Source organism: Tursiops truncatus, chromosome 15 (assembly GCF_011762595.2).
Source record: "Tursiops truncatus isolate mTurTru1 chromosome 15, mTurTru1.mat.Y, whole genome shotgun sequence".
Lineage (NCBI taxonomy): Eukaryota > Metazoa > Chordata > Mammalia > Artiodactyla > Delphinidae > Tursiops > Tursiops truncatus.
Window position 1 is genome coordinate 74,727,761 of NC_047048.1, and position 14,841 is coordinate 74,742,601.

General features: G+C 38.3%; 1 protein-coding gene across 5 annotated transcripts in view; it reads right to left on the bottom strand.

Moving 5' to 3' along the window:
• B4GALT5 (beta-1,4-galactosyltransferase 5) overlaps window positions 1–14,841 on the bottom strand; it is a 145,508-nt gene that overhangs the window by 101,241 nt on the left and 29,426 nt on the right. The window contains exon 1 of one of the 5 annotated variants that reach the window (XM_033840963.2): window positions 8,718–8,738. The exons of the other annotated variants lie outside the window; for them this stretch is intronic. The gene's annotated coding sequence lies outside the window, so the exon portion shown is untranslated. Of the gene's footprint in view, window positions 1–8,717; window positions 8,739–14,841 lie in introns of those variants that run through there. 5 annotated transcript variants of the gene reach the window in all.

Genomic DNA, 14,841 nt, shown 5'->3' on the forward strand with positions numbered 1-14,841 from the left:
AGCTCTAGTGCTGGGTCGCCTCAGGCCAGACAACCAACAGGGAGGGAACCCAGCCCCACCCATCAGCAGACAAGCAGATTAAAGTTTTACTGAGCTCTGCCCACCAGAGCAACACCCAACTCTACCCACCACCAGTCCCTCCAATCAGGAAGCTTGCACAAGCCTCTTAGATAGCCTCATCCACCAGAGGGCAGACAGCAGAAGAAGAACCACAATTCTGCAGCCTGTGTAATGAAAACCACATTCACAGAAAGACATACAAAATGAAAAGGCAGAGGACTACGCTCCAGAAGAAGGAACAACATAAAACCCCAGAAAAACAACTAAATGAAGTGGAGATAGGCAACCCTCCAGAAAAAGAATTCAGAATGATGATAACGAAGATGATCCAGGACCTCGGAAAAAGAATGGAGGCAAAGATCGAGAAGATGCAAGAAATGTTTAACAAACACCTAGAAGAATTAAAGAACAAACAAACAGAGATGAACAATACAATAACTGAAATGAAAAATACACTAGAAGGAATCAATAGCAGAATAACTGAGGCAGAAGAATGGATAAGTGACCTGGAAGACAGAATGGTGGAATTCACTGCCACGGAACAGAATAAAGAAAAAAGAATGAAAAGAAATGAAGACAGCCTAAGAGACCTCTGGGACAACATTAAACACAACAACATTCATATCACAGGGGTCCCAAAAGGAGAAGAGAGAGAGAGAGGACCCCAGAAAATATTTGAAGGGATTATAGTCGAAAAATTCCCTAACATGGGGAAGGAAATAGCCACCCAAGTCCAGGAAGTGCAGAGAGTCCCAGGCAGGATAAACCCAAGGAGAAACACCCCCAAGACACATAGTAATCAAATTGACAAAAATTCAAGACAAAGAAAAATTATTGAAAGCAACAAGGGAAAAATGACAAATAACATACAAGGGAACTCTCATTAGGTTAGCAGCTGATTTCTCAGCAGAAACGCTACAAGCCAGAAGGGAGTGGCATGATATATTTAAAGTGATGAAAGGAAAGAACCTACAACCAAGATTACTCTACCCAGCAAGGATCTCATTCAGATTCGAAGGAGAAATCAAAAGCTTTACAGACAAGCAAAAGCTAAGAGAATTCAGCACCACAAAACCAGCTCTACAACAAATGCTAAAGGAACTTCTCTAAGTGAGAAACACAAGAGAAGAAAAGGACCTACAAAAACAAACCCATAACAATTAAGAAAATGGTAATAGGAACATACATAGCGATAATTACCTTAAACGTGAATGGATTAAATGCTCCAACCAAAAGACACAGGCTCGCTGAATGGATACAAAAAGAAGATCCATATATACACTGTCTACAAGAGACCCCATTCAGACCTAGGGACACATACAGACTGAAAGTGAGGGGATGGAAAAAGATATTCCATGCAAACAGAAATCAAAAGAAAGCTGGAGCAGCAATACTCATATCAGATAAAATAGACTTTAAAATAAAGAATGTTACAAGAGACAAGGACACTACATAACCATCAAGGGATCAATCCAAAAAGACATAACAATTATAAATATATATGCACCCAACATAGGAGCACCTCAATACATAAGGCAACTGCTAACAGCTATAAAAGAGGAAATCAACAGTAACACAATAATACTGGGGGACTTTAACACCTCACAGCAATGGACAGATCATCCAAACAGATAATTAATAAGGAAACACAACCTTTAAATGACACAATAGACCAGGTATGTTTAATTGATATTTATAGGACATTCCATCCAAAAACAGCAGATTACACTTTCTTCTCAAGTGCACACAGAACATTCTCCAGGATAGATCACATCTTGAGTCACAAATCAAGCCTTGGTAAATTTAAGAAAACTGAAATCATATCAAGCATCTTTTCCGACCACAACACTATGAGATTAGAAATCAATTACAAAGAAAAAAACGTAAAAAACACAAACACATGAAGCTAAACAATACATTATTAAATAACCAAGAGTCACCTGAAGAAATCAAAGGGAAATCAAAACATACCTAGAGACAAATGACAATAAAAACACGACGATCCAAAACCTATGGGATGCAGCAAAAGCAGTTCTAAGAGGGATGTTTATAGCAATACAATCCTACCTCAAGAAACAAGAAAAATCTCAATTAAACAATCTAAACTTACACCGAAAGGAAGTAGAGAAAGAAGAACAAAACAAAACCCAAAGTCAGTAGAAGGAAAGAAATCATAAAGTTCAGAGCAGAAATAAATGAAATAGAAATGAAGAAAACAATAACAAAGATCAATAAAACTAAAAGCTGGTTCTTTGAAAAGATAAACAAAATTGATAAACCTTTAGCCAGACTCATCAAGAAAAAGAGGGAGAGGACTCAAATCAATAAAATTAGAAGTGAAAAAGGAGAAGTTACAACGGACACTGCAGAAATACAAAACATCCTAAGAGACTACTACAAGCAACTCTGCCAATAAAATGGACAACCTGGAAGAAATGGACAAATTCTTAGAAAGGTACAACCTTCCAAGACTGAACCAGGAAGAAATAGAAAATATGAACAGACCAATCACAGGTAATGAAACTGAAACTGTGATTAAAAATCTTCCAACAAACAAAAGTCCAGGACCAGATGGCTTCACAGGTGAATTCTATCAAACATTTACAGAAGAGCTAATACCCATCCTTCTCAAACTCTTCCAAAAAATTGCAGAGGAAGGAACACTCCCAAACTCATTCTACGAGGCCACCATCACCCTGATACCAAAACCAGACAGAGATACTACAAAAAGAGAAAATTACAGACCAATTATCACAGATGAATATAGATGCAAAAATCCTCAACAAAATACTAGCAAACAGAATCCAACAACACATTAAAAGGATCATACACCATGATCAAGTGGGATTTATCCCAGGGATGCAAGGATTCTTCAATATATGCAAATCAATCAATGTGATACACCACATTAACAAATTGAAGAAGAAAAACCATACGATCATCTCAATAGATGCAGAAAAAGCTTTTGACAAAATTCAACATCCATTTATGATAAAAACTCTCCAGAAAGTGGGCATAGAGGGAAACTACCTCAACATAATAAAGGCAATATATGACACACCCACAGCAAACATCATTCTCAATGGTGAAAAACTGAAAGCATTTCCTCTAAGATCAGGAACAAGACAAGGATGTCCACTCTCACCACTATTATTCAACATAGTTTTGGAAGTCCTAGCCACGGCAATCAGGGAAGAAGAAGAAATAAAAGGAATACAAATTGGAAAAGAAGTAAAACTGTCACTGTTTGCAGATGACATGATACTATACATAGAGAATCCTAAAGATGCCACCAGAAAACTACTAGAGCTAATCAATGAATCTGGTAAAGTTGTAGGATACAAAATTAATGCACAGAAATCTCTTAAATTCCTATACACTAACAACAAAAGATCAGATAGAGAAATTAAGGAAACAATCCCATTCACCACTGCAACAAAAAGAATAAAATACCTAGGAATAAACCTACCTAAGGTGGTAAAAGACCTGTACTCAGAAAACTGTAAGGCACTGGTGAAAGAAATCAAAGAAGGCACAAATAGATGGAGAGATATACCATGTTCTTGGATTGGAAGAATCAATATTGTGAAAATGACTATACCACCCAAAGCAATCTACAGATTCAATGCAATCCCTATCAAATTACCAATGGCATTTTTTACAGAGCTAGAACAAACAACCCAATCCAAAAATGGGCAGAAGACCTAAATAGACATTTCTCCAAAGAAGACATATAGATGGCCAAGAAGCATGTGAAAAGCTGCTCAACATCACTAGTTATTAGATAAATGCAAATCAAAACTACAATGAGGTATCACCTCATACCGGTTAGAATGGGCATCATCAGAAAATCTACAAAACAACAAATGCTGGAGAGGGTGTGGAGAAAAGGGAACCCTCTGGCACTGCTGGTGGGAATGTAAATTGATACAGCCACTATGGAGAACAGTATGGAGTTTCCTTAAAAAACTAAAAATAAAAAAATAATAATAATAAAAAATAAAAATTAAAAAAACTAAAAATAGAATTACCATATGACCCAGCAATCCCACTACTGGGCGTATACCCAGAGAAAACCATAATTCAAAAAGATACATGCACCCCAATGTTCACTGCAGCACTATTTACAATAACCAGGTCATGGAAGCAACCTAAATGCCCATCGACAGACGAATGGATAAAGAAGATGTGGCACATATATTAAAATGGAATATTACTCAGCCATAAAAAGGAATGAAATTGATGGATCTAGAGACTGTCATACAGAGTGAAGTAAGTCAGAAAGAGAAAAACAAATATCGTATATTAACATATATGTGGAATCTAGAAAAATGGTACAGATGAACCGGTTTGCAAGGCAGAAATAGAGACACATATGTAGAGAACAAACGTATGGACACCAAGGGGGGAAGGTGGTGGTGGTGGTGGCAGTGGGATGAATTGGGAGATTGGGATTGACATATATACACTGATGTGTATAAAACAGATAACTAATAAGAACATGCTGTATAAAAATAAAATAAAATTCAAAAATTCAAAAAAAACAGACACAATGTTTACTTATGGTGAAGAGAACAAAACTAACCAGGAAAAGATGTTACAGCAAAAAGACTGTACAAGATTATTCTAAATCAAACACTCACAGCGTTTACTAAATTGCTGCCACCCTTCTAACATCAATTCTCTCAGCCTAGCAATTCCTATAAGGTACAAAACTTTCAAATATCTGTGTGTGTATACAAAGATGAGAAGGAAACAATGAAATGAAAACACCTGAGGAAAAGATGATTATGAATAAATTACTGTAATTTCCTTTATTATCCTTAAAGTTGATTTAATAGTTTAAAAATATTGCTTAACAGAACAAGGGTGGTAACATTTGTTAGATCCTAACTAAACATGATTCATTCTGGAATGCTTCTGATGACACAAGCTTACATAAATAATCTACTGGTAAGTTTGTTCAAAATTCACAATGGAGAGAGTTTTTCACACATACAACCCGAAACTATAGCTTCAATCTATGCAGACTGTTTTACTTTTTTAATTATAGAACTAATAAATTAATATAACTAATAATACTAAAATTAAATCAGTGTTGTTGTTCACTTGTTACTAAACACAAAGCAAAAAATCTGTGCCAACAAAGATCCTAAAAGAGGTATTTTTGCCATTCTTTCCCTTGCAAGCTTGGCACTTGGCTTTGGTCAAAGCTGATGTAAATAGCGACAGAATTCAGCAATATATTCTCAGAAAAATAGGCCAAGAGAAGCAAAAGAACACAGGTGTTACACACTCGAGCAGTAATCATCTGCTCCCAGGGCACCTCGGAGACTTCAGCATCCTCAGCCAGAGCACCTGCTCCTCAAGCTAAGGAGTGCCTTCGAGGCACCGCCACAGTACAGAAAGGTTTATTCTTGGCAAACATCTGACCCTTGTTTTTCCAGCTCTAAACTTCAAGGGTTCAAATGAAGGACAGGGTAATAGAAAAAATAAATAAATCCTCTGGAAACTTCGCCGTAATCAACTCTCTACCGTGTACCAGTTCATCCACGTGTCCCTTCCCCTCTCTACTCCAATTGAGCACTGTGATTGAGGAACTGTGAAAGGGCAAGGAGACATTTACCTGTTGAGCATCTAACTGGTACCAAGCCATGGAAACATCTGACAAATACTCTCTCCTTTAATCCTCACAATAAGCCTATGTTTATATACTTTTAGTCTTCCCTTTTGACATATTAAGAAACTCTCATTGAGGTAAATGGATCAGCAAAACATCTGAACAAAAATGAAATCCAATTATCCAAAGGTTTTAAAAATACAGGTTATTAATTAGCCTAAGCTTGTACTTTTGTTTTGTTTTGTTGGGGGAATGGGGGCTGTCTATGTGCCCTTTCACATTTATATTTTTCACAAATATAAAGGTCATATCAAAATACCTTTGTTCATGGGAGTCCAGTATACTATTCACTCTACTTTTGTATGTGTTTGAAATTTTCTATAATAAAATAAAATAATTAAGGGAAAAAATTATCTTTAACATAAAGCCAACCCAAAAAGTAGCTCTTACCTAAAGCTAATTTCCCATAGTGCCAAATGAAATTCAAATAAATCCAAATCTTCTAATTCACACATATCTTAAGATTTCTGAATACTTAAAAGCAGAATGAAAAAGCCAGGCATGCCAAGTCAACAATGAAACAGAAAAATCAAGCCAATACCAAAACCAAACATTTCACTTCCTCCCACTCACATTCACACACACATACACAAAATGAAGGATTCCAGTTGTCCCTTCCAGACAAAGCAATTGATGGGTGCCAGCCTAGCACGAGTCAGCTCAAAAATAATCTCAGCAACAGAGGCAAGGTTATGTCCACCTTCCATCCAACAGCGTAGAGCACAAGAGACTAGCTGTTTATGAATAACAGACTTACTTTCCATACCATCCATATGGTCTTCCAATTCCAGAATTTGTTTCTTCCTCATTGCTCTTTGGAAGAAGTAAAATATACAACAATTTCTCATTTCCTAGGCAAAGACTACCTCTCAAATTAAAGACTAACAAGCATATTCAAGACATAAAAGTATAGCTTTTATCATAAATTTGAAAACACCAAAACCATTAACCTAAATATCTGTCTAATTAAAAATTAGAAACAATGCTCCTAGCAATATATAAGAATTATTGTACCTACTTCTTCCTAAATCAGGACTGAGTGTTTTCCTGTTTATTAATTTTTATTTTATTTTTATTTATTTATTTTTTTGGCCACCCCATACGGCTTGTAGGATCTTAGTTCCCCAACCAGGTATTGAACCTGGGCCCACAGCAGTGAAAGTCCCAAGTTCTAACCACTGAACTGCCAGGGAATTCCTTGTTTATCAATTTTTTCATCTAGAGTTCAAGTTGAGGAACAAGACTAACCATTAATACATTCATTTGTGATCTGCAATTTCAAAGCATTATCATACACATACTATGTAAGATACAAAAAGCACTTAAAAGGGTTAAAATCCATGTTGAATCTTAAATGGGTAAAACTTTAAAACTCCTACTTGTCATCTGTCCACCAAACCAGGCCCCCACAAAAACAAACATCTGACTGGATTGGACATAATTAATCTGAGACTGAGCTAGGAATCATACTTTCAATTACAATTAATATTTTTGCAAATCCATTGTGTTTTTATTTGATCCTTTTTAGTTCTTCACCTTGAAGTCCTAGCAGTTAGCACAGCAACCTTCAACATACCCAAATGAGCAGGGAATTGGCTAGTTGTACTTTTCAGGACCTCAGATCTGTCCACCTCCACCTTACTTCCCTGATTTAACAAATAAATATTCATTGAGCACCTACAGTGTGCCAGACCAGCGTTCCAGGCAGGGATACAACAATGAACAAGAAATGAGGCCCTTGGGGCTTCCCTGGTGGCGCAGTGGTTGAGTCCGCCTGCTGATGCAGGGGACACGGGTTCGTGTCCCGGTCCGGGAAGATCCCACATGCCACGGAGCGGCTGGGCCCATGAGCCATGGCCACTGAGCCTGCGCGTCCGGAGCCTGTGCTCCGCAACGGGAGAGGCCACAGCAGTGAGAGGCCCGCAAAAAAAAAAGAAATGAGGCCCATGCATTTGCCACTGATTTAGAAGTCTGAGGATGGGCAGGGATATTTGAGTTAGCTAGTGAAAAGCTTAAGGATAGAGCCTAGTCTATGCTGGAAACCAGGTGGGGAGGCCCATGTGTCTGGAGGGAGAGAAGTGGCATAAATGAAGCTGGAGAGGGAGGTAAAGGTCAGATCACAAAAATTCTTATAAACTACAATAAGTAATCTGAACTTTATCCTAAAAGCAATGAAAGCCACTGAAGAGTAGAAGACAGACTGATCCTGTCTGACAAATGCTCTCTGAGCACCTGCTCAGTGCCAGACCTCTATTCTAAAACAGATACTCTTCCAGGTAGAAGGGAAGAGGCCTCAGCATCTAAATGCATCCTTCCGCCACTGGTCCAGAGAGCATCTATGTTACTAAGAAACTTCAGGTCACTGTTCACCACCATTGCCATGACTCTGTTCAGGAGATAAACAGCAAAAACATTCATGTAAATATGAATACCACCAAGAACATGTACAGCCAATGGGCCCAGTGGGGTAAAAAATTAAACTAAATGACTCTTCAAGAATTTCTTTAAAATTTTTTTGCTGTCTTAAATGTCTACAATTAAAATACATTCACTGTTATTCCTGGCAATTAAGGCACGTTAACATCAACTGAACTGACCCTCAATTAAACACATCTTCTGGGGATATAAAATCACTCAAAATTCTGAAAATTTTTTACTAAAATGAAGCCATGCTCCCTTGCTGAAGACTTAAAAAATAACAGAGGTACGGTGTCCACATCATCCATCACTGTACCCCCAAACCTAGCACACTCTAAGGGTTTAACACATAAAGATTAAGTTAGCTCTAAGAAAACAGCCAAAACAGGCAAATGCAAAGCAAGTCTGTAAATCTTTTCTTTTATCACAGGCCCCAAAGCACAAACATTTTCTAAGTACCCACCTGTCTTTAATCACTACCATTATCACTCACATTTAGATAAATACATTTGAAATTCAGCTGATACCAGGAAAAAAAAATCAAAGTGCCAAATTTTACCATGTCACAGATGCAGAAGTCCAGCAGGTTTTTACACGTTAGACTTTTGTTTCCTCGTTCTTTAACGTTCTCTTCACTTTCTGATAATGTTATAAAGGGAAAATGTTATAAAATAATTTTTTAAAATGTTATAAGGGGAAAAACAAATCCTGTGTTCATATCACACACCTCCTAGTCAGCCAGGCACCATCTTAGCAAGCTGTTTCGCATCACTACCTGCCATCCTGTGCCTGTGGTGGCCTGGGGAGGTATGGGGAAACAGAGTGCTCTGTTCCAAACAATCAGAAGGAAAAAAATCATACTTAACACCAAACTCAAAGTCATGCATCCGGGTCTACATTCTAAGTATCACCACTTATTAAACAGCAAAACATAAAAGGTGCTGGTTAATGGAGATTTGAGGCTAACAAAATGCCAAGTGATATATACTTTTCCCTATCTTCAAAATCATCGTATACTTTAATTTCTGTATGAAAAAAAAAATAAGTCCAGTGTTTCATGGACTATATTCATCAATCTATAATATTTTCTAAATTTCTCTTCTATATCATATGTTTAATCAGTAAACTGTATTGTCCCCAACAAAAATTTGGTGTGCCAACTTCTGGCCCTGTCTTACATGGACTCTCAGAGAACTGCAATTAGAAACAGAAAACATTTAAATTTAAGTTACATTTCAGTCCTACTGAACAAAATAATCAACAAAGACATCAATAAGATTTGGACTCTTCAAACACTTGAAATATTTAATGGAATCTGCAGAGCATGTCAAGTTTGGCAAAGACAGTAACCATTTTAAAGACCAAGAATCAGGGCTTCACCGGTGGCTCAGTGGTTAAGAATCCGCCTGCCAACGCAGGGGACACGGGTTCAAGCCCTGGTCCAGGAAGATCCCACATGCCGCGGAGCAACTAAGCCCGTGCGCCACAACTACTGAGCCTGCGCTCTAGACCTCGTGAGCCACAACTACTGAGCTCACAAGCCACAACTACTGAAGCCCTGCGAGCCACAACGAAGAGTAGCCCCCACTCCCCGCAACTAGAGAAAGCGGGTGCACAGGAACGAAAACCCAATGCAGCCAAAAATAAATTAATTAATTTTTAAAAAAAGAAATCAAGAAACCAGCATCAAAATTAAACAAGTGAGAGAAAGATAAACCAAAAAACCTTGCCTCCTGCTTCTCAGAAATCAGCTCAATAATAGCTTGTGTAAGATATGCCTATCAGTAACTTAGGGAAAACTTTCACGGGCAGAAAAAGTAAACGACTACAATGTAGGGAGCAAAAGTTCAGTCAAAAACTTACCAAGTAGTATATTTTTTAAAGTACAAACAAAAGGGGCTTCCCTGGTGGCGCAGTGGTTGAGAGTCCGCCTGCCGATGCAGGGGACACGGGTTGGTGCCCTGGTCCGGGAAGATCCCACATGCCATGGAGCGGCTGGGCCCCGTGAGCCATGGCCACTGAGCCTGCGCGTCCGGAGCCTGTGCTCCGCAACGGGAGAGGCCACAACAGTGAGAGGCCCGCGTACAGCAAAAAAAAAAAAAAAAAAAAAAAAAAAAAGTACAAACAAAAGAAAAATATAAATAAATTGAACCTCGTTAAAGTCAAAAGCTTTTGCGCATCAAAGGACCCTACCAAGAGAGTGAAAAGACAACCCATAGGATGGGAGAAAATACTTGCAAATCATATATATCTGGTAGTGGTTTAATATTCAAAAAATATAAAGATCTCTTAACAACGGACAATCCAATTTAAAAAGGGCAAAGGAACCTGAATAGACAGTTCTCTAAACAGGATACACAAATAGCCAATAAACATATGAAAATATGCTCAACCTCATTAGTCATTAAGGAAATGCAAACCAAAACCACAATGAGCTACCATTTCACACCTACGAGGATGCCTACACTTTAAAAAAAACACACACACTCAGAAAATAAGTGTTGGCTGCAAGGATGTGGAATATATTGCTGGTGAGAATGTAAAATGGTGCAGCCACTGTGGAAAGTCTGGCAATTCCTCAAAAAATTAAACAGAATTACCATATGACCTAGCAATTCCACTCCCAGGTAAATACCCAAAGAATTGAAAGCAGGGACTCAAACAGATACTTGTATGCCAACATTCATAGCAGCACTATTTACAACAGCCAAAAGGTAGAAGCAACTCAAGTGTTCATCAACAGATGAGAAAAAGTGTGGTATATACAAGATAGGATATTATTCATCCATAAAAAGAATACAGTTCTGACACATGCTATGACATGAATGAACCCTGGAAACATTTTGCTAAGTGAAATAGAGCAGACACAAAAGGACAAACATTGTATGATTACACTTATATGAGGTACCTAGAGCAGTCAAACTTACAGGATGGAAAGTAGATTAGCAGTTGGGGGGGGTGATGGATGGGGAGTTATTGCTTAATGGGAAGAGACTTTCTGTTTGGGGCAATAGAAATTTTTGGAAATAGCTGTAATGGTTGCAAAACATTGTGAATGTAATTAATGCCACTGAGTTGCACATTTAAATTACCAAAATACATGGCAAAGTTCATGCTATAAATATTTTACCACAAAGAAATAGGGGGAAAAAAGACAAAGTAGTTTTGGGCAAAATGAATTCAAAATCACTTCAAAATCAGGATTAACAGAAGAAGCAATCCTTCCCCCAGATTAAATGCAATCCAACAACAAAGAGGCTAGCTTGACCAGGCAATAGTTTCTTCATTCATTTCAATAAATATTTAAGTGCATATAACGTGCTAGGCAAAAGGACATTACAACCCAGAGAACTCCCCTATCATTACTCTATAGATTATGATGATGTGGATAAAATGAGTTTTTCTTTAAAAGTTAAACGATTAAATGGTTTTATTTAAAATATAAAGATTCATAATAAGTACATCAAGAAAGTCAGTCTACTATCATCTCTGATCCATCTGATTTAACTTCCCTAAGTTGGCAATGTTTTCATTTTTCTGCAATGGAAGAAAGAATTTTTTTTTTAACTACACAAACATGACCCCAACACAGCATTTAGGAAAATACTATTTTCTAGCCTTCAAAAGCCAATGGTCTACCAATCTGAAAACACATACATTATAATCATGAGTATAATTTAGGCTTAGTGCCTAAAAGCACAACTCCTCAAAATGGGGTAACTAGTTCTATGAGTAAAAAAAATACTCCTGCTTTTCCATTTTTCCAAGCATACAGTTGTTCAACACATGAGAATTAAGCAAAAAGTTTAAATGACTATTAATCACACTTTTAGATGGTGAAAAAAGTTCCCTCTTTACTGGTATTTAAATGTTTTACAGCTCTTTAATAAAAATAATAAACAGCTGTGCTCACTAGCACACCTCTAATTTAAGTTTTAAAACACAACACTGAGCTTTCCTACAATCTACACTTCCCTGTACGTGTCACTCCACAACATTTTTCATAATCATAATTATGCCACTAATAAGCCTCAGAGAACTGTTCATAATTGATGATGGTAACTAAGGTACTTCAGAAACAATGCCCAGCTTCCCTTCTAGTCATTGCAAAGTACCTGGCTATCTTTGTAACCTGGGAAGGAGGCGGAACAATACTTATAGTCTAATAATTACTCAAACTAACAAAAGGGGTGGGGGGAGGGAATCTAAGAAGAGACAGCACTTTAAATTATTCAATGTGATTCCCAGGCTTGGGAAAACACTGGATTCATGGGATCAGTAGAGGAGGTATGAATGCTCTTCTATATAAAAGCCACAATATTAAAAAGAATTACTGTACCGTGAGAAAACCATAATTCAAAAAGAGTCATGTACCACAATGTTCATTGCAGCTCTATTTACAACAGCCAGGACATGGAAGCAACCGAAGTGTCCATCGACAGATGAACGGATAAAGAAGATGTGGCACATATATACAATGGAATATTACTCAGCCATAAAAAGAAGTGAAATTGAGTTATTTATAGTGAGGTGGATGGACCTAGAGACTGTCATACAGAGTGAAGTAAGTCAGAAAGAGAAAAATAAATACCGTACACTAACACATATATATGGAATCTAAAAAAAAAAAAAATGGTTCTGAAGAACCTAGGGGAAGGACAGTAATAAAGATGCAGACGTAGAGAATGGACTTGAGGACACGGGGAGGGGGAAGGGTAAGCTGCAATGAAGTGAGATAGTGGCATGGACATACATATACTACCAAATGTAAAATAGCTAGTGAGAAGCAGCCGCATAGCACAGCGAGATGAGGGAGATCAGTTTGGTGCTTTGTGACCACCTAGATGGGTGGGTTAGGGAGGGTGGGAGGGAGAGGCAAGAGGGAGGAGATATGGGGATATGTGTATATGTATAGCTTTTTCACTTTGTTATAAACCAGAAACTAACACACCATTGTAAAGCAATTATATTCCAATAAAGATGTTAAAAAAAAGAAAAAGAATTACTGGGTCAAAATGTAATATTCATTTCTCATTTAACATCCAATTACCTAGAGGAATGAAGATGGGGCAGGAGCTAATGAGTCCAGGGCTCTATTTCATGCTTAAAAGCAAAAGTGTGAGGCTAGAGGTAAAGACTGATTTAGCAGATTAAAACTTAAAAGGATTACCCAGGGGACAAAAAGCAGAGAAAAAAAGAGGAAAAAAAAAAAGTCTTAACATCCCAAAGATATTTCCATAAAATTCTTTTAGTATTTTTCCTTTGACCAAGACAACACACATTTTTTTGTTGTTTCTTTGACACAATGATTTCAAAGATAGACTTCAAGGCAGACATTCTACGTCTGTCTCATTTTTAGGGCAAATGTCCTCAAACAATAGCATTGCACAGTCTGAATTTCTCCATTCACCCTACAGAGTGAAACTGTTAAGTCTGATGGTTATACACCGACACTTCACAGAATCCATGGCTCAGTATTTCACTAAAGGTGGGAAACTAAGTGAATGGGAGATGTGAGTTTTTTTTAATGGGGTGTCTTTACTTGACAGAACTCATTATTCCTTCTTCTCCTTCAAGGTTCAACTCACACTTGCTCAGAATCATGGAACTTCAGATCTGAGAGGGACCCTAGAATCTGTACTTTAGTCCATTGCTTTACTTTACAGATGAGAAAACTGAAGTAAAGGTTTCCATCTAGTTATTGGTAAAGCTGGACTGGAGCTCAATCCTCCTCTCAGTTTAGTACTAGCATTAGGCCAAGAGGACATCTCCTATGGTTATAAATAATAATTATTAACATATGGAGCTTTGTGTCAAGCTCTGTGCTAAGCCCTCTTAAAGGCATATTCCACTCAATTCTCACAACGACCCTGAGAAAGATGGTATCCTCCACTGGGCAGATAAGAAAATTGAAAATAGTGTGCCCACTCAGTCAGAGTTGATTCAAACCCAGATCTGGCTGATTTCTAAGTTAATGTTCACTCCTATCCTACAGCCCTTACCATGGCCTATAGGGTCCTACAAGGCCTGACCCCTACCATCTTTCTAAGCTCGTTTCCTACCATTTCTCACTTATAAAAATCCAGTCAACCTTCCCTCAAGTGCATTTCTGCCTCAAGACCTTCTCGTATGCTTGACACGCCCATCACCATCCCAATCCCCAGACCTGTGACCTGTTCTACCCCTTCAAGTCAAATATCACCTCATTAATGAAGCCTTCCCTAACCACCCTATCTAAAACAGACCCTCAGGGACTACCCTGGTGGCGCAGTGGTTGAGAATCCGCCTGCAAATGCAGGGGACACGGGTTTGAGCCCTGGTCTGGGAAGGTCCCACATGCCGTGGAACAACTAAGCCCGTGAGGGCCCCAACTACTGAGCCTGCACACCACAACTACTGAAGCCCATGTGCTCTAGGGCCTGCGTGCCGCAACTACTGAGCCCATGCACCACAACTACTGAAGCCTGCGCGCCTAGAGCCCATGCTCCACAACAAGAGAAGCCACCGCAATGAGAAGCCCGCACACCACTACGAAGAGTAGCCCCCACTCGCCAGAACTAGAGAAAGCCAGTGAGCGGCCACAAAGACCCAACACAGCCAAAAATAAATAAATAAATAAATAGACCCTCAGTCACTCCTACCACTGTCTGAAATTATATTGTATATTGGCTGTCTCCCCATCA